Raw genomic sequence first — 19,927 nt, 5'->3', positions numbered from 1 at the left:
AATTGGGAAGTCATTGGAAACAGATGGTATTTAAGCCATTAGATCAGATGGGACCTCAAAGGGAATAAGTGAGAAGAGAGAAAGCCCTGGATCACCCTGTCCTTAAGAAGAGGAAGTAGAACTGGCACAGAAGACCAAGAAAGAGCAGACAGGAAACCAGGCCTGTGACATGTCCTGGGAGCCAAATGAAGAATATATTTCAGAGAAGAGAGTGATCCATTATGTCCCCTGTTGCTGAGAGGTCAGGATGATTGACCACTGCATTTAGCAGCATAGAAGTCACTGGCAATATTGAGGAGCAATTCCAGTAGCATGAGAGAGACAAAACCCTCATTGGAATAGATTCAACAGAGAATGAGAGGAGACAAATTGGAGCCTGTAAGTATACACAGCTGTCAAGGAATTTGTTATAAAGAAAAGGGTAGTAGCTGGAGGATGAACTGGAGTTGTTTTCTTTTTTTACAGCACAAACTGGGGGCCTTAAAACAAGAAAAGTTTATCTTCTCGCAGTTTTGGAGGCCAAAAGTCCAAAATCAATGTATCAGCAGGGCCACACTCCCTCCAGAGACTCAAGGGAAAAACCCTTCCTTGACTTTCCCAGCCTTCTGTCTGTCTTCTAGCACTCTTGTCTGGTAGCCACAGCACTCCATGCCTCTGTGGTCACATTGCTCCCTCCCCTTCTGTGTATTTCAAATCTTCCTCTACCTCACTCTTATAAGGGTACAGGTGATTGCATTTAAGGCCAACCCAGACAACCCAGGATACTCTCCCCATGTCAAGATTCCTAACTTAGTTACATCTGCAAAATTCCTTATTCAAAGTAACTTAACATTCACAGGTTCCAGTGTTCAAGACATGGACATAATCTTGGGAGCGACTGTCAGCCTACCATATAAACAGATGACAGTGATCCAGCAGAAAGAGTAACAATGACAGTGTAGGACAGGGGAGAATTACTGAAGTCCCTTAAGTAGAACAGATGGGATTGGAACCAGTGGGCAAGTAAAGAGGGTACCCTTACGAGCGGCATGGACAATTCAGGAGTAGTATTACTTTTGTATTTTAATACAAGTATTTATAATTATTTATAATTTATAATTTAGTATAATTTTGTATTTTAGTTTCAGAACACTTTATCTAAGGTGTATTCTATCTTCTTTATATCTATCGTATTACAAAATTAACTGTTTAAAACTACACACATTTGCTATCTCTGTTTCTACACATCAGGAGTCTAGGCAGGACCTGGCCAGGTTCTTTGCTTCAGGTCTCTCCAGGTTGCAATCCAGGTGTTGGTAGGGCTGTGGTCTCTTCAGAGGCTCACTGGGGAAAGACTGCTAACAAGCTCCTTAAGTTGTTGGCAGAATTCATTTTCTTGAGACTTGTAGCACTGAAGATTTAGCTTCTTGCTGGAGGGTGCCTTCAGCTCCTAGAGGCCCTTCACAGTTTCTTGACACATGGGCTTCTCCAACATGGGCGTTTAGTTTGTGGCAGCCTGCTCCTTCCAGGGTAGTGAATGGGACTCCTTCTAGCATGTCTGCAAGAAAGATAGTTATATATGTGCTGTAACTCCCATGACTGTGGCCATATAACATTACCTAGTCATGAAAGTGACAACCATCACTTTTGCCATCCCAACTTTTGCTTAGGAACAAATTCCAAGTGATGGGGATCCTTGGGGGTCTGTTTACCACATTCATGATCAAGATTGAAATTGGGGAAAAGATCAATAGATTTAGTGACCTCTTGTTTTTTTTAATCATAAAAAAATAGAGAAGGAGCATACTTTTATATGGCATTTGGGGGTAAATTAAGACTCTGCTTTGGTACATTTTCAGTATGGTCTTAGAACAAAAATTGAAACAAGGAATGAGGAAGAGCCAGTTTAGAAAATTCACATGATAACCAAAAAGTCAAGAAATGTCTCCGTTGAAAAAGTATACTTGATTCACTTTTATTCTACTCACATGTCCAAGGACTCATGCTCTGAATTATCTAATTGCATTGTTAAGAGACAACAACATTTTATTTTTTTGACAAGATGTTATGCACTCATTTTATTAACTTTAATCTTGGTCAGATTATTCTCACAAAGCCTCAGTTTCTTTATCTGCAAATGGGTATAATGAAGATTTCTATCCTGTGGATTTGTTGTGAGAATTAAGTCAGATAATCTACTTGTGATATCATCACAGTGTCTGGCATATAGTAAGAACAAATAAATAATGACTGTTACATTTTAATTATTATCTTGACTCAGTCCATGGCCAGAACTTGACAGACCCATAAAAAACCAGAAAGTATGTGTAACAAATTATGCACCCAATTGTTTTTTCAGTTGAATTGTGGTTTAATGGTGATATTACCTTCTGAATACTTTCCACATAGAAAGGTCAAATGGTACAACCACATCGTAGTGAAGATGAAAGTTTCTGAATTTTGCTTGCTTTTGAATTCTTTTCTCTACTTAAAGCTGTACAATCTTGAGAAACCACACTCCACTTGGTTCAGTTCCCTTATTTGTAAATTGAGAATAATTGTTGTATTTTCCCCTTTTAGGGTATGGTTAAGATTAGATCAGACAGCTCAGGTCAAGCAATTAACCCAATGCCCAGCAGAGGGTTGGTGTTCAGTATACAACAGCCAGAGCAGCAGAATGGTCCAATAAAGGACCTTAGAAACATCAATAGGAGAGGTACTACCCATATTAATACATGTGGGTATTTTTCTGTGTGTTTCAGTAGTTACTTCTAACTGTCAGATAAGTCAGTATTAATATTCCAATTTGGGGATTTAAGACCAATAAACAGTCTTTGGGATTTCAAGACAGTAAATTTTTAAAAAGTGTTCAGAGTCCCTCCTCAAATGTTTTTATTTTACTAAATAGGAAAAAAGTAGTCCATGTCCTAGGAATGAAAAAGTAGGCAGGACATAGTTGCAATTTAGAGGTCAGTCGTTCAGAAGGAATGAACTTGACTTTACGAAAATTTTTTTATTTCAAGGACTTGTGGAAACTTTATCTTAGACCAGTGCTGCCTGCAAACCACTGATTAGGAAGTACACGGCTGTAACACATTTAGCTGTGAGAGCCAAAATAGGGACTGATAGGCAAATCTGAAGGGTACCTTGCACTTCCCAGATGTACACAGGGAATGAGCCTCCCGCAGTTCCCTCACGGGAACACTGAGAAGGCACGTGTAACAGTGACGGGGGTGGGGGGGTGGGGAGCATCGCTGGGAGAAAGAAAGGTCCTCTGTGAATCATGAGCCTACTTACTCATACTTAATATCACCATAATCACCTTTTATATTCTTTTGCCCTAGAGAGACACAGTCATCTTTGAAAATTTCTATATGAAATTATATCATTAGTTATGTTTTTTCTTATCCTCCCCCTTTTTCATGACCTTTGGACCTGTGTAACCTTTTCATAATGAGTTCCCATACCCTGACTACATTCTAAAGTCTCCAAGGCAGATTAGCCTTTGAAAATATGAAGTTGAAGTACACTCCAAGAACATTCATTTTTTAAAATGCTTCTTGGCTGCTTCAGAAAGTAATGGGAACTGAATTATATTTCATGCTATGTGAAGGAAAAGCCCTTTCTTTTCCTCATAGGCTAAAAAATTTCCAATGATAAGCAATTCAGCATCAAGTGTCTTAGCAAAAAAACGCTTAACAAGTTTCTTAGTAAAATTAATTGCATTACAGCCTTTCACATTTCACATTTTTTGCTATAGGCAAAGGCAAATTCTGCCATAAGCAGCTTTCTTTCAACTCACTTTGTACAGGATGAGGCAGATTCTCTAACATGGTCTTACAGGGCTGGTTCATGCTGAAGAGAAAAAACTGAAGGACAGGAAACTTATCTGAGATGTGAAATGGATTGAACATTCAGGGACACTGAATCTCATAAGGGGAGACAATATCTCACTGAGGCTTGTAGCTATGACCTTTCCTTAGACTCTTCTTCTTTATTGGCATGGGAAATAAGGGTTTTTGTGAAAAAGTAGTCATTTCATTTCACCAAGAAAATGTCATTATGATAGTAGAGATTAGGCCTTTGTGCTCACAGTTGCACACATCATCTCTAACTGGTTCACTTTTCAAAAATTTCCATCCAAGTTTTACAGGAGAGCTTATAGGGAGTGACACAAAGGTAAAGTTGCTATGAAGGAGAATTGACAGAGGACCATTGAAAATTGCACTCTCTGAACTCCGTCAGGTTCTATGATGAGGGCATCTACAGAAGACGAGGTCTGTTTGTGCGAGAATTAGAGCGACTGAAGGAATAAATGGTGTTGGAAGCAGAGAGCTTCTCCTTCTACTCGGTCTCCTTTGGTAATCTGCAAACACTAGAAAGCAATCTAGTAAAATGTCAATTTTCTAGTAAATTTCTAAATTCAATCCCCGTGAACCAAAGACCAAGAGCACAAATTGTCATGGAAAAGAGGAAAAGAAAAAAGGGAAAAGTTTAGGAACTCCTTTTCCAATTCATCTTGTGGGTTATTTCCCTAAAGAAAATAGGAAACTGACTGTGACTTAGTCTGTGTTCCCCCAAAATGTGACTGAAAAATAGCTGCTTTTAATTTGTGGCATATTTTTTTCTTCCTAACTTCATTGCATTAGTGCAGCTTTAAACTAAAGACTAGGTTTTAACAAAATAGGCCATTTCCTGTTTCAGCTGTGACATGAAATGAGCTTAGAAATTTGCCGTTAATATAAGAAAAAGTCAAAAACTGGAAAGAAACAACTTTCCTTGGCAAGAACCATCAGACAACTGAGGTTGTAGAGCAAACCTCCCACCCTGAAATCTGGACAAACAGGAGAATCTGGAGAGTCATGCCTGGTATCTGTTTGTCCGGAGCAGAAGCTGCTGGAACCACAAACTGATAGGAACATTTAATTGTCAACTTTGACAAATTCCTGGAGGCTGAGTGTGAGAGTGAGCCACCTTGGTGCACTTTAGCTCCAGAAATCTCACCACATGCCCATGGTGAAAGTCCAAGACAGATGCTCTGGTGGCCCTAGGGGAGGAGAAGAGTAAACTGTAGGAGATATCAAGGGGCTCTTTGATAACAAAGCCTGCTCTCAAGGGAAAAGACTTTACCAGAGCCTTATCTCACTAGGAAGTAGAAAGGCAATTGCCCAATTCTAACCCCCTCTGGTCTTCCTGTTTCACCTAAGGGGAAAAAAAATAAAATTTAAGAAACACTCCTGAAAGTATCAGCTGACAGATACAAGCCCACTAGAAATCTAAAATGTATTCCTTGGATTATAGACCTTCATTCTTCTGACCTTACCACCACATTAAAGGGCTCCAACAGGATGACAGTGGATTACAACTGGAAGAGCTGCAAAATTCAGACTTCATCTAAGGAAGTGAAGCCCGAAGACAACAAGGAAAACAAAAACAAGAGCGGTAGAGTAATGTGTCTAGCAGTTACAGCTACAAAAAAATTAAACACAGCCCAACTCCTCAGAAGATTAACATAAAACCTCACATTGAAGTCCCATTTACCTCAGTTCCTATTACTGGTACAGTACATCTGTCTTTCAACAAAACATTACAAGTCGTGCTAAGATGCATGAAAAAAACAGTCCAAAGGCACAAAGCAAGTATCAGAACAAAACTCAGACATGGCAGAAATTTTGGAACTATCAAATAGAGAATCAAATCAGAAACTCAAAAGGGGAATTTGAAATAACTATGGTCAATATGTTAAGGGCTGTAATGAAAGAAATAGACAGTGTGCAAAATAAGATAGTTATGTAATCACAAGAAATAGAAATTTAAGAAAAAATCAAATGGAAATGCAACAAATCAAAAACACTGTAATTAATGAAATATGCCTTAGATGGGCTCATTGGTAAATTGGACATAGTCAAGAAAGAATCAGTGAGCTTAAAGAGAGGCCAATAGAAATTTCCTAGAGTAAAATGAAAATGGAAAAAAAGAATGAATAAAACAAAACAGGACATGTAATTACTGTGGGACACTTTCAAAAAGTGTAACGTGCATATAATGGAAATAACAAAATCAAAAAAAAGAAGATATATGAAGCAGAGGAAATACTTTAACTGATAATGACTAAGAATTTTCCAAAATTGATTGACAATAATAGCTAAGAAAACACCCAGAAGGAAAAATACTAAAAAAACTACTTAGTCACAATCACATTCACACAGCAGAAAACTATAGACAAAGAAAAAAAATGTGAAAGAAGCTAGAAAAAATAAAACCCTTTTATCTATAGAGAAGCACATATAAGAATTACAGAAGTCTTCTTATCAGAATCAATAATCACTTTAAATATAAATGGTCTAAATATACCAACTAAAAGACAGAGTGTCAGAGTGGATTAAAAAACAAGACTTCAGGGAATAATCATGTGGGAATTAGATGTTTTAATCACTGTATCTTTTAAGTAACTTTAAGTAATTATTTATCATTTAAGTAATACCTTTTAGACAATTTTAATTCTCTTTATTTTCAACAGTGCAGAATTCTTATTACTAGTGTCTTGATGTGAACTGTCTCTGACACCCTTTCTGAATCATTTAGGACTAGGTACAAATCTAAATTCAGGAGTTTACACGTATTAGGTGTTGTCTCTTGAAAGAGAAATAAGATCACTATATCTTACCCTGCACTTCATATTTAATAACAATATGCTCCAGAATTTCACCGAGTCCAAAATAAATAATGCAAACGTAAATTTCATATTGAACTGGATAAACATAAACACTAATGTATGCATGTATCCACTTACAGTTCTCCACTTTCCTTAAAGGGCTTTAAAAAAATCTCTTTTATGTTGGCTCTTCTATTATTTCTTCATTCCCTATCATTTCTCTTTGCCTGCTTATTTCTCTGACGTAGATGATTTCAAATTTAATCATTCTCATAATAATGCATTTCAAAATTGTTTATATGCAAAAAAGTAAAAGCAACTGCACTGATAGGCTAATGTGCAGTCTTTCAGGTTCTAGACTTGGAACGTGTCTCAAGAACTTGCCTTTGCTGATTTGGAAAGTGTTTGCATTTAAGAGCCATTGTGTCACCCTACCACACTTCTCCCCTCTTCTCAAATTGCTGTTTATCCACAACCTGAAATAGTCTGACTGTGATGAAGCAGGCAAGAGTCAACTTAATGCTTTTTTAAGCAAAACTACTTTAATGACCTCAAAACAACACATGAAACAGTCCCTTAGTGCCCCAGAGACCCTCTCTAGACATTTATCTTCTCTAGTTCCGTGTATGAGAAAGTTGCTCTGTCACTCTAGGGCTCTATTTCCTTAGGTGTGAAGAAGTCTATGATTTGGTATGAAGTAAATAGAATTTAAGACTCTGTATTGACCAGAGCCCTTAACGAATTATAAGCCCATTTCATTTTTTCACATTTCTTAAGTGAAAGACTATTCAGAGGGGAAAACTGCTGGGGAGAGAAGAAGAGAGAGGGAAGGAGGAAGGGAGGAAGTAGATACAGAGCCAGAGGAAGAGGGAGACATTTAAGAAAACCTTGGCTTGCTGCTGGGGGAGCTGTCACTTGGTTTTCATGGCATTGCAAGAGAATCCCAAGGACTGCCTAGCCCTTCCTATTTGCTGTTAAAAATAAATCCAATCCTATTAAATTTGCACAAAAATCAAACAAAGCCATTCATTTTCTTAAAAATTCACAGCTTCCTAGGAATGGGAGTAAGTTAGCCAAATTGTCCTTCATTGAAGTTAACACTTCAAGATTTTCCTGTTTTTCCCCCAGGGTTTTCCATGAACCCACTCTGCAATGGTATATTTAGGAGTTATGCCCAAAGCAACAGAGACGTATTGAACATATTGATTACCAAGTAAAATGGTTTCCCTGGCAACCATACTCCGATGAAAGATGTTAAAACTGCCTTCCTTTCACACATGAACTTTTTTTCTAATGATTTCAGACATCACAGATGGCAGAACAGATATGAAAGTACTTGTTCCAAATGTGTTGCTGCAAAAATAAAGCTGATTCATCAAGAAATACTTGGCTCTGGTCTGTGGTAACTTATGTATTTCTAAGTTGTAGTACAATTCTTCAATAATCATGAAATGAATTCATTCCTTTGTGCATTATAGTATGTGAATGTATTAGTTTTTCTGTAACTGTCATAAAAAAATCACAAACTTAACTCCTTAAAATAATGAAAGTTTATTATCTTACAGTTCTGCAGGTTAGAAGCCTGACACAGGTCTTCTGGCGCTAACAGGGCTGCATTTTACTCAAGGGAAATCCATTTCCTCACCTTTTTCAGTGTCTTGAAGACACCTGTGTTCTTTGGCTCATGGCCCTCTTCTGCTATGCAAACGAGCAACATCACATCTCTCTGGTCCTTCTATCATCACTTCACAATCATTAGACTCTTGCTTTTAAAGACTCTCAGGATTATGTCAGGTCCATCTGGTATATACCAGGATAATCCAGAATAATCTTCCTATTCAAGGTAGTACCCTTAATCACATCTGTAGTCCTATTGCTCTTCAAAACAATGTACTCACTTTTTTCCAGGGGTTAGGCCATAGATATCTTTAAAGGGGTACCTTTAATTATTCTGCCTACCCCAGTAAGTCTATTGTCTAGCATATCAACAAAAAAAAGATGTTTCCCAAAATAATGATGTGCAATGGAGCATACACTTTGAACTGCTTCTTATAAGTATTGGTGACTATTTCACATTGCTCTAAAGGAATCAGCATTTTTTTTCTGTAAAGGGGCAGACCGTATATATATATTTGATTTTGCCGATCGTATAGTCTCTGTTACAGCTACTCAATTCTGCCAGTATAATGTGAAAGCAGCAATTGACAATGCATAAATGAATGAGGTTGGCTGTGTTCCAATAAAAATTTCCATACAAAAATAGGCAATGGGACAGATTTGGCCTGTGGGCTATAGTTCGCTGATTCTGAACTAGAGCTATGAACCCCTAATCCCATAAGTAAAATCTGAAACACTGAGCTCTCTTTTTTTGGATATAGAAAATCATAAAACTGAAAGTCTGCACTTGGCCTCTACAACCACATAATGGAAAATATGACTATTCTTCTTATCATAAAACCTTCATTGATTATTAGTGATAAGGAATAAAACTGCGAAGAGCTAGAAGACTGACAATGAACCTTCAAAGGGACTTGTAATATCATTGTATAAGTGACACAAGGTCATTAAAAGATCATATAATTTTTTACCTATATGTTTAGTTGAATATAGTAATTAAGCTTCAAAAGTATCATCTTTAAAAATAATATAATGAGACTTTCACATCTGATGATGGTAAAATGTTTTTTTCATTGAACTAACCTTCCTGTCGACAGAAACTAATAAACTCTGGGCAAAATATTTTTAAATAAAGAAATAACTGTGTGTAGGCAGTGGGGATTGACCAGAAATGCACAGAACCTGGAAAGGAGTCGGTCCTTGAAAGAAAATAACTTAGACAAAAATGTTTGCTTGTATGGCCTTCTGCTTAAGGGCACACTTCATCTGTGTGGCATGAGGCAGGAGAACTGAAGCAGAAATCTGTTTAACTGGCTTAAGGAGTCAGAGTATAGAGTTGGGAGATGCTTAGCAGCATAAAGAAAAAGTAAGAAACTCTGGAGATCAGGGAGCCACCAGAGAGGAATCTGTATATGACCTCTGTCCAAACCCTTGGCTGAACGGTGAACTTTGCATGCACAGGAGAAACACCAAGATTCCCAGTGAAAGCAACAGCTAGGAGGGTGGAAGAACTGAGCATTTGCAGCTGCTCTTCATTGCAGGGTTGATGGAGGTTGGGATTTGATCCTTAATATCAGTAAAGTTAACTTCCTGTTAGAACAAAAATCTACAGTTACAACAGATAGACAAAATTGTCCTGAGTTTCTATCTTTACAAATAAATGTAGCATTAAAAATGTTCAGTACACAATAAAAATTATAGACATCAGTAGAAATGGGCAAAGGGAGCAATACAAAGGTAGTATAGAGGAACAGACTCCAAGATAACACAGATGTTAGAATTAGGAGGCAAGGACTTTAGAGTTGGTATAATAAATATATCAATGACGTTAAGGAGAACAGGGTTATTATAAATTAACAGAAGGGATAAATCAGCATAGTAATGGAAATTATAAAATGAGAACCAAATGGAAACGCTGGAAGAGAAAAAAGTAAGATGGATAGAATTGAAAATACTTATTGGATAGGCTTATCAGCTTATTGGGGATGGCAGAAGAAAATGTTAGCAAACTTGAAGATAAATCAAATGTGAAAAGGGAAGGAAAACCAGTGAAAAGAGTGTGAACAGAGCCCAGTGGTATAATAGCAAGTTGATTAGCATATGGGCAATTAGAGTCCCAGAAGGAGAGGGGGAAGAAAAGAGAGCAACGTAAAAGCTGAAGAAATAATGACCAAGGTAGTTTTTCAAATGTAGATAAAATAGCAAGATATAGATCCCAAGAAGCTCTGCAAACCCAAAGAAAAGAAAAGAAAGGAGGAAAGAAGGAAGGAAATACGTAACATATCAGTTAAACTGCCTTTCTATTTACTGAAAAGTAAACAGAAAATCTATAAAGCAATCAGAGAAAAGTGTCGTATTATATATAAGGGAACAATGACATTAATAACTGCTGACTTCTTATCAGAAACGATCATGCCAGAAATACTATCTGGCAAAAATGTAAAAAGTGACATTGGAATAAAATCATTTTCAGATGAAAGAAAGTTAACAGAAATTTTCACCAGCTAATCTGCACTGTTAAGAAATATGAAAAAAATTCCTCACTTGGAAGGGAAATGACACCATATGAAAACTAGGATCCACAGGAATAAAGAGTATTTGAAGTGCTGATTGTATGAATATAGATATAAGACTTTTATTCTTTTTGTATATGTTCATATGTATGCATGCATATATAATAAGTGTGTATCTTTCTGCCCCATTGACCTCTTTCTCATTTCCTTCTCTCTGAGAAGAGAGTCTGTGATGTGGAATACAGACTTTGTTGGCAAATTATGGCTTGAAGATATGCTATGAGAGGCAACCATATTAAGCAGGAGAAAGACTTGTTTATACCTTTGATATGCCACACAAGATGAGGAGGGGGTGGAGAGACAAGGGGCCACCCACTTTATAAAGAATCCTGAGGCAAGGAGAGAAGCCTCTGCTCCAGCCTGTGGCCTTGGAGTACCAGAGTCAGCTGGCTTTCTCTCAGGAGTGGGCCTGCCCTGGGAACCTCTCCAGACACTGCAGAGCATCACAGAGAAGCTACATGTAATATCCTTTACAGTCAAGCCACAAATAGTCAGTGGTCCTTGCAGTATGACCTTAATCTGGTCTGAAGGATGACGGATCCTTGTACATGAAAAAATATGGTAATCATCAACAGGAAAGTGTGGTAGGGAAATTTGGAGATATTCAAAAAATAGGCAAATATACAAACATCTGGACAAAGGGTAAAAAAAAAACAAATGTGTATCTCATTGTGTATTTGTTGCCTTTCTTAGTATACTTAAAAACAATATGAATTTTTTTTATATATTTTTATTAAGGTATGAATGATATACACTCTTATGAAGGTTTCACATGAAAAAGACTGTGGTCACTACATTCACCCATATTATCAAGTGTCCCACATAGGCCATTAAAGTCAAAGTCCATCAGTGTAGTAAGATGCCATAGAGTCACTACTCATCTTCTCTGTGCTACACTGTCTTCCCCGTGAACCCCCACATCATGTGTGCTAATCATAATGCCCCTCAATCCCCTTCTCCAGCCCCAAACCCTCCCCTTTGGTAACCGCTAGCCCCTTCTTGGAGTCGATGAGTCGGCCACTGTTTTGTTCCTTCAGTTTTGCTTCATTGTTACACTCCACAAATGAGGAAAATCATTTGGGATTTGTCTTTCTTCGCCTGGCTTATTTCACTGAGCATAAGACCATCTAGCTCCATCTATTGTTGTTGCAAATGGTAGGATTTGTTTTCTTCTTATGGCTGAATAGTATTCCATTGTGCATATGTACCACTTCTTCTTTATTCATTCATCTACTGATGGACACTTAGGTTGCTTCCATATCTTGGCAATTGTAAACAGTGCTGCGATAAACATAGGGTGCATGCGTCTTTTTGAATCTGAGAATTTGTTTCCTTTGGGCAAATTCCTAAGAGTGGAATTCCTGGGTCAATGGTATTTCTATTTTTAGTTTTTTGAGGAATCTCCATATTGCTTTCCACAATGATTGAACTAGTTTACATTCCCACCAGCAGTGTAGGAGGGTTCCCCTTTCTCCACAACCTCACCAACATTTGTTGTTGTTTGTCTTTTGGATGGTAGCCATCCTTACTGGTGTGAGGTAATATCTCATTGTGGTTTTAATTTGCATTTCCCTGCTAATTAGCAATGTGGAGCATCTTTTCATGTGCCTGTTGGCCATCTCAATTTCTTCTTTGGAGAATTGTCTGTTCATATCCTCCACCCATTTTTTAATCTGGTTATTTGCTTTTTAGTTGTTAAGGCATGTGAGTTCTTTATATATTTTGGATGTTAACCCCTTGTCGGATATGTCATTTACAAATATACTCTCCCATACTGTAGGATGCCTTTTTGTTCTGCTGATGGTGTCCTTTCTGTTCAGAAGTTTTTCAGTTTGATGTAGTTCCATTTTTTCATTTTTACTTTTGTTTCCTTTGCCCAAGGAGATGCATTCAGGAAAAAATCGTTCATGTTTATATTCAAGAGATTTTTGTCTATGTTTTCTTCTAAGAGTTTTATGGTTTTATGACTTACATTCAGGTCTTTGATCCACTTCCAGATTTCAAGAGTTATTATAAGGCAATATTAATCAAGATAGTATAGTAGTGATATATGATTGATAAATAGACTAATAGAATAGATTTATTCTTATTTTATTAATTGTTCTTTTTAACCAAGGGACTGAATTAAAATAAGGGGGAAAAGGAAAGTCTTTTCAACAAATTGTTGTGGAACAACTGGATGAAATTAATTCAAGATGGATCACAAAACTAAAAGTAAACCTAAAACTCTAAACATCTACAAGAAAACAGAAATATCTTCACAAACTTGGGGTAGAATAAACTTTCTTAGGATCCAGAAAGCTTTCTCCACCAGAGGATCTATCATTAAAATGCATTTTATCAAAATTAAAAATGATGGGCCACACCAGAAAAAAATTATATGTAACAAAACCAAAAAAAAAAAGAAAACCCTCAAGGTGACTACACAGTGCTGGTGGCAAGGTAAAATGCTTTAACTGTTTTGGAGAAAGGTTTGGCAATGTATTACAAAGTTCAATGTTTACCTACCCTATCAATTAGAAATTTCACTCCTTTTTATTATTCAAAGGGATGAAAATATTTATCTGTTCCAGACTGTTCATAGCCATTACTTATAATAGCCCCAAACTGGAAACACCAAATGCTTGTCAAGCAGAAGCATGGGTAAACAATTTATGGTACATTATACAATGTAAGACTACTTAACAATAAAAAGTACTGAACTACTAATAGATGAAAAGCATAGACAAATCTCGCAAAAGTTGTGAGTTAAAGAAGCTAGACACAAAAGAGTACCTACTACATGGTTCAGTTTATAGAAAGCTCTAGAAAGGACAAAACTGTGTGTCTAAAATTATAAGAAAAAGTTTTGCCTCTCGGAGAGGAAGATTCACCTGGAAGTGGCATGACAGAACTTTCTAAGATGATGGAAATTACCTATTTGGAGATAGAGTATGACATAGGTTCATGTATTTATTAAACTCATCAAATTGTGCATTTAAGATTTGGGTATATCATTATATATAAATTTTATGTGAAAGAAAATCCTGTAAGCCAAAATTAAACTCTAGTTAGTTTGCTTTCCACATGGTATTGTTAGCAATTTGGAAACTACTTTCTGTTTATTACAGGAATGAGCAAGTGAATGGTTCTATATAATGATGGGAGTCAAGTTTCCCACTACTGAAGAAGAGAGCTACAAAACAGAAAGGTAAGGACTGGAATTTATCTTCATGTTTTATTGTTGAGATGGAATTGGATGTATCAGTATGAACCTGTACTCCTAGCTCTGTGTGAAACTGTTTTTCTTCTCCTTGTTCACCTCCTTCTCCTTCTCCTCCTTCATTCTCTCTCTCTCTGTGTACATACCTACATACATATATCCACATACACAAACACACTGAACTCTGTCTGCTCAGAAAGTCTATAAACAATTGTAATGTCAAAGCAATGAGCACATATGGCTTCTAGATCTTGGTTTCTAAATATCATTGGCTGATTCCAGAATTGGCAGGCAAACAACAAAATGAAATTGGAAGATCTTGTGTCAGAATATAAGTGTGATTGTTAGTTTTATGCATCAGCTTGGCTACTTAATCAGTCAGACAGTAGTCTAAGTGCTGTAGAGAAGGTATTTTGTAGATGTTAACTACATCAATCAGTAGACTTTAAGAAGGGAGATTATCCAGGATAATTTGCATGGGCCTGATCCAGTCAGTTAAAAAACCTTAAGAGCCAAACTGAGGTTTCCCTGTAAGGAATAAATGTGCCCATAGTGCAGCTTCTGCTCCTGCACAACAGCTTTCAGTCCCTACAGAATTTGAACTTGCCTAGGCAGCCCCACAATTAAGTAAGTCAATTATTTGCAATAAATCTCTGTATCTATTATCTGTCTATCCATCTATCTGTCTGTCTCCTATTAGTTCTGTTTCTCTGGTTATCACCCTAATTGATTTTGTAAGGGAGTAGAAATGATGGCAACATTTCAAAAAGACAGCAGCTAGCTTGAAGAAGTGTCTACCCAACATGGGATTTGGGGGCATCAAAATTAATGAGTCATAAATTATTGAAGAAAGTAAGAATCTTATGTGTCTATGCTAACATAAATAAATGAATGAATAAATATAAATAAGTGGGAAGATAGAAACTATCTTCCTTGCAGTAGAAGCCAACTAGTACATAGAAGGTATATAGTGCAGTTAGAAAATCATCAGTGGACACTAAAACTCTCTAAAAGTTGGTGAGGAACAAGATACTTACATAGTCTCCAGATATCTCTTCACAGATTATTAATTATAGAGAAAAATAGTAACTTTATAGTGGAAAGTGATGGACCACATCATCTTAATTAAAGGGTCAAAGTTAACACCATCAATATGGGGACAAACCAAACTCATGTGCTTCCTGATATAATGCACTCAGGAGGGCACAACATCACATTCTTGGCAAACCTGATAACATACATAAATAGAATCTAATTATGAAGAAATGATCAAACCCAAAATGCAAAAGATTCTGTAAAATAAATGTCTATTCTCCTTTAAAATGGCAGTGGCCATAAAGATTTTTAAAAGGCTGAGGGATTGTTTTGGGATAAAAGAGACTCAATTAGCATGACAACAAAGTATAATTTGTAATCCTGGGTTGCATCCTGCATGTGAAAATAAAATTAGCAAAAAAGGACATTACTGAGATAATTGACAATTTTGTGGATCAGATAATAGTAGTGTACCAATGTTAAATTTCCCAATTTTCATAATTGTACTGTAGTTATAAAGGATAATACTCTTGTTCTTGGAAACTATACTCTGAAATATTTAGGAGCAAAAGGGCTCAACGTCTCCACATTACCAGAGGCTCAGAAAAATACGCAGATATAGATAAAGACATAGCGAGACAATGATAGATCAAACAGGACAAAATATAAACAGTTGGTGAATTTGTGAAAAAGGATAAGGGAGTTTCTAACACAATTCTTGCAACTTGTCTGAAAGTTTGAAATAATCACAAAATAAAAAGTTACAAATAAGACGTATGTAGAAGGAAAGCTACAGTGCCAAGATTGCATTTTATAGTAATAACCACATGGGTATAAAGAAAATAGAAAGACTTGAGGTATTATTTCTTTTAAAATCCAATCAATAAATAAGATGAAAGAACAGCAGCTCAGACAAATTTGGGTGCTACATTCTGTTTCTTTGCTGGTTAACTGGAGCCTGAGACCAGAATGTTGTTTCCTGACTCTATTACTTGTCTTCATTTTTCTGCTTTGCCTTTCTGACTCTCATGCCTGGAATTTTCCAAATCATTGGTACCAAGTGGATCATTCTCCACAAATTGTTTCATGGTCAAAGAATTATCTCTTTTATAAACTCCAACAGAAGGTAATCAAATATTTATCACGTCTAGATAGTAGAATATTCAACGCAGGAAAATGCTTTCTTCAACTGAGTCTCGTGTTTTTCTGAGTGGCTTTTGATATTATAGCCCAAATAATTTTAGAAGGAGTTCTCATCTCAAACGAGTAAGTAGATGATAGCAGTTCTAATTTATTTGTAAGGAAACACTATAATTGGACTTTGAGGAAGGAAAAATAGCACATGATTATATTGCTTTGTTGAACTGGAGAGAAGGGGGATGATGGACTTAAGTGCATGACATGGGTTTCCCGTCTGCAGAGACCTCCATTGAGGAAGCAAGTGGGTTGTATATGGTTTCTGTTTACTTCTTCCCCCAACTCAGGGTTCTTCAATCCCAAATAATTTTTTTTACCAAAGCTTCTATTACTGAGATTACAAATAATGTGAAGCATCACAGCTGGTCTTGGCATGTTCCCAACACATAATCACCTGCCGTGTGCACTAATTCCTGCCATGATTAAGCCCCTTTATTCACAGTGGGGTCTGACAGCTCTATTGTTTAAAATGTCACCCATTAATAGAACATCCATGAGCTTCCCTGTACTCCAACTAGTTTCCTTGCATATTTTCCTTGTCAGCTTCAGTTAAGCTGTTGTACCGTGTATTTGATGACTCACCACTTTTCTTAGAATTTGTGTTGTCAATAAAAGACTAATGATATGTGAGACCATATCTTAGATAGATATTAACATGGATTCAAGCAAAGCCTTCTAGAAAACATGGGAAGAGAATTTAATGAGATTCAGACTAAAGGAGTAGACACAGAATTCTTAACTTCCTTTATGATAAAATTCTAGGGCTTACGTATGACAATAATAACATTTTCCTTTGCTTGGGGAAAAACAAGCTTATGGCTAAATCTGTGAAAAGAAATGCTATTTAAAATGTATGTTCAATATATTTTTACACATATATATTCAATATATTTCCAATGTATTACTGGTTATGTAGTGAATGTTTTAGAAACCTTTTTATTCTTTCTCTAAAAGTCAACTCTAAATATTAAATTTAGAGTGGCAAATCCTATGAACCAGGTAAAAGAGGTACAGAGCTCACTTTAGTTAAAAGAAGAACCCAAATATTCCTATAGGTGGCCTCAAAAAATGCAAAATTACAAGTGCTTATTCTGTTGTTTGAACTGAAAATTTTGTGTGATCCTAAAAAGCTCCATTGAGAAAAATTGGCACAGTCCTGAAGTGACCCAAATGGAGATGCCAGGAAGAATAAGGAAGGCTTTGTGTTAATGTTAAGTTCCATTTCCCAACTGTATCTTATTCAAATTCATGCATGCTTTGCTAATATCTTTCACCTGCTACTGTTTGCATTTGTTGCATTTGGTTGCAACTAGATTCCTCCAGTGTTTAATCAAACAGCAGCCTCATTCTGTTTCTGTAACCACAAAACCATGCAGTCGTGCCTGCACTCGTTTCTATTATTTAACGTTTGCCTGAAGCTTGATCACAGACCATAGCAGTTACAGTGATTGTGCATGGACCCATCTGCAAAGAATTCCTTTCCCAGATCCATATGATCTTCCAGCCAGAAAGAGAGATAGATAGATAAGTAGATAAATGATAGATAGATGGATAGATAGATAATGGGTGATAGGTGGATGGATGGATAATAGAAAATGTATATAGATGATGGATGGATAGATAGATGATAGATAATAAATAGGTAAATAGAAGACAGGTAAGTAGATATATGATGGATAATGGAGATAGATAGCCAATCTATAGATAGACAGAATCAACAGACTCAACTCCAATATTTCCAGCCTCTGACCATGTGCAGAGAGCCCTTCTGATTTTTGCCTCAAGACCTTCACTTTTTGTTGTATTTTAACACCAAGTCCTAACCCTTCACTTACATATAGTGAAGACTTTATCCCTAATGGATCAAAGAACTTGAAAAGCCAGTCAAAAGTTGTTATCCAACTAATAAGAAGTAGAAGATACACATTTTTAAAAATACTAACTTGTGTCCTTGAATCAACACCCTACTGCTCTAGAGGAAGAAATGTTTGAATGGAGAACCTCTGACTGTCTTACAAGACATACTCTGAAAAGAATTAGTACTTTGAGGATAAGATTTTAGGAGTGGAGGATTCTAAATATGGCTTCAGAATCCATCCTTCAATCAGCACAGTATAAACCTGTTGGACATGCTGTACTCTCATTCCAAAAATCACAGATGAATGGCTGTGCAAAGAGCTATGTTTAGTCCTTTGCAAATTTTCTCCCTTTCTCTCCTCCTCCTGAACTAAAGCCCATCATGCCACCAAAGGGGCAACTCCTGTGAGGACAAATGAATGTCATCACTTGTAGAAATTAGGCAAATATGTAGATAGCAGAATAAATTGGTACTTAGACTCTGCCATGTTTCTAAAAATAACAACAGTAATAATTACCCCTGAAACTGCTCATTAAAATGTCTAAAACTCTTTCAACATTATAGTTAGGAATGCTATTAAATCGATTATTTTTTAAAGCCACCTGTTAATAGCTGTAAAACCTCTATTGATGTAGTTTGTTGCAGTTCTTCAGTTTGTTATAGCAATAACATAACTTTTATGTAACTTTTGGGAAAAAATGCATACAAATCTAACTTTATAAATTGCATAACATTTTAAATATGCTTGTAGAGCTTTCAATTTGGGAAAAAAAGACCATACTGAGACCATTTGAAAGGGGGAGCAAGCATGTAATATTCCTAATAAAAATTACCTACTTTTCAGCATTTTAAATATCTTGCTCTTTGGAATTTTTTTGTCAAGATATTTTATTTATTTATTTATATTGGAATAAAGTTGATGCACAATATTGGTTTCAGATTTATGACATAGTGACTTGATAATTAAATACGTTACTAGATGCTTGCCACAATAAGTATAGTTACCACATTATTATAACAAGATACTACAACATTAATTTTATACTCTGTATGTGTACTTCCATTCCAATGTCTAACCTATCTTACAATTTGCAGTTTGTACCTCTTTACCCACTTCTCCTGTTTCACGCATTCCCTTACCTCTTTCCTTATGGTCACCAACAGTTTGTTATCTATATTTGTGGATCTATTTCTTTTCTGTCTGTTTGCTTTGTTTTTCAGATTCCACATATAAGTGATATCATGGTATTTGTCTTTATCTGACTGGCTTGTTTTACTTAGCACGATACACTCTAGGTCCATCTATGTTGTTCCAAATGGCAATATTTCCTTCTTTTTATGGCTGAGTAATATTCCTTTGTGTATATTTACCACCTCTTCTTTATCCATCCATCTATCAGTGGGCACCTGGGTTGCTTTCATATCTATGCTTATAGGTATTGTAAATAATGCTGCAATGAACATAGGTATGTATAATATATCTTTTCAAATTAGTGATTTTGTTTTCTTCAAGTAAATTCCCAGAAGTAAAATTGCTGGGTTGTATGATATTTCTTTTTTTTTTCTTTTTGAGGAAGCTCCATATTGTTTTCCACAGTGGCTGGACCAATTTACATTCCCACCAACATGTAGGAGGGTTCCCTTTTCTTCACATTCTTGCTAACACTTGTTATTTCTTGTCTTTTGAGTAGCAACCATTCTGAATGGTGTAAAGTTATACCTCATTGTGTTGTTGACTTATATTTCCCTGATGATTAGTGATGTGGAGCATTTTTTCATGTGTGTTGGCCATGAGTATTTTTTCATTGGAA

General features: G+C 36.3%; 1 long non-coding RNA gene across 1 annotated transcript in view; it reads left to right on the top strand.

Annotated features, from left to right (window-relative positions):
- Positions 1-222: 222 nt before the first annotated feature.
- The window catches only part of LOC108394295 (uncharacterized), a 36,426-nt gene continuing 16,721 nt past the window's right edge, over positions 223-19,927 (top strand). The window contains exons 1-2 of the long non-coding RNA XR_001852412.3: positions 223-378; positions 13,935-14,014. This is a non-coding gene — a long non-coding RNA (uncharacterized lncRNA). The remainder of the gene's footprint in view (positions 379-13,934; positions 14,015-19,927) is intronic.

This window comes from Manis javanica, chromosome 2 (genome assembly GCF_040802235.1).
Source record: "Manis javanica isolate MJ-LG chromosome 2, MJ_LKY, whole genome shotgun sequence".
NCBI classification, from domain to species: Eukaryota; Metazoa; Chordata; class Mammalia; order Pholidota; family Manidae; genus Manis; species Manis javanica.
Note: the sequence above shows the minus strand (reverse complement) of the source record. Positions and strands in the feature narration are given on the sequence as shown.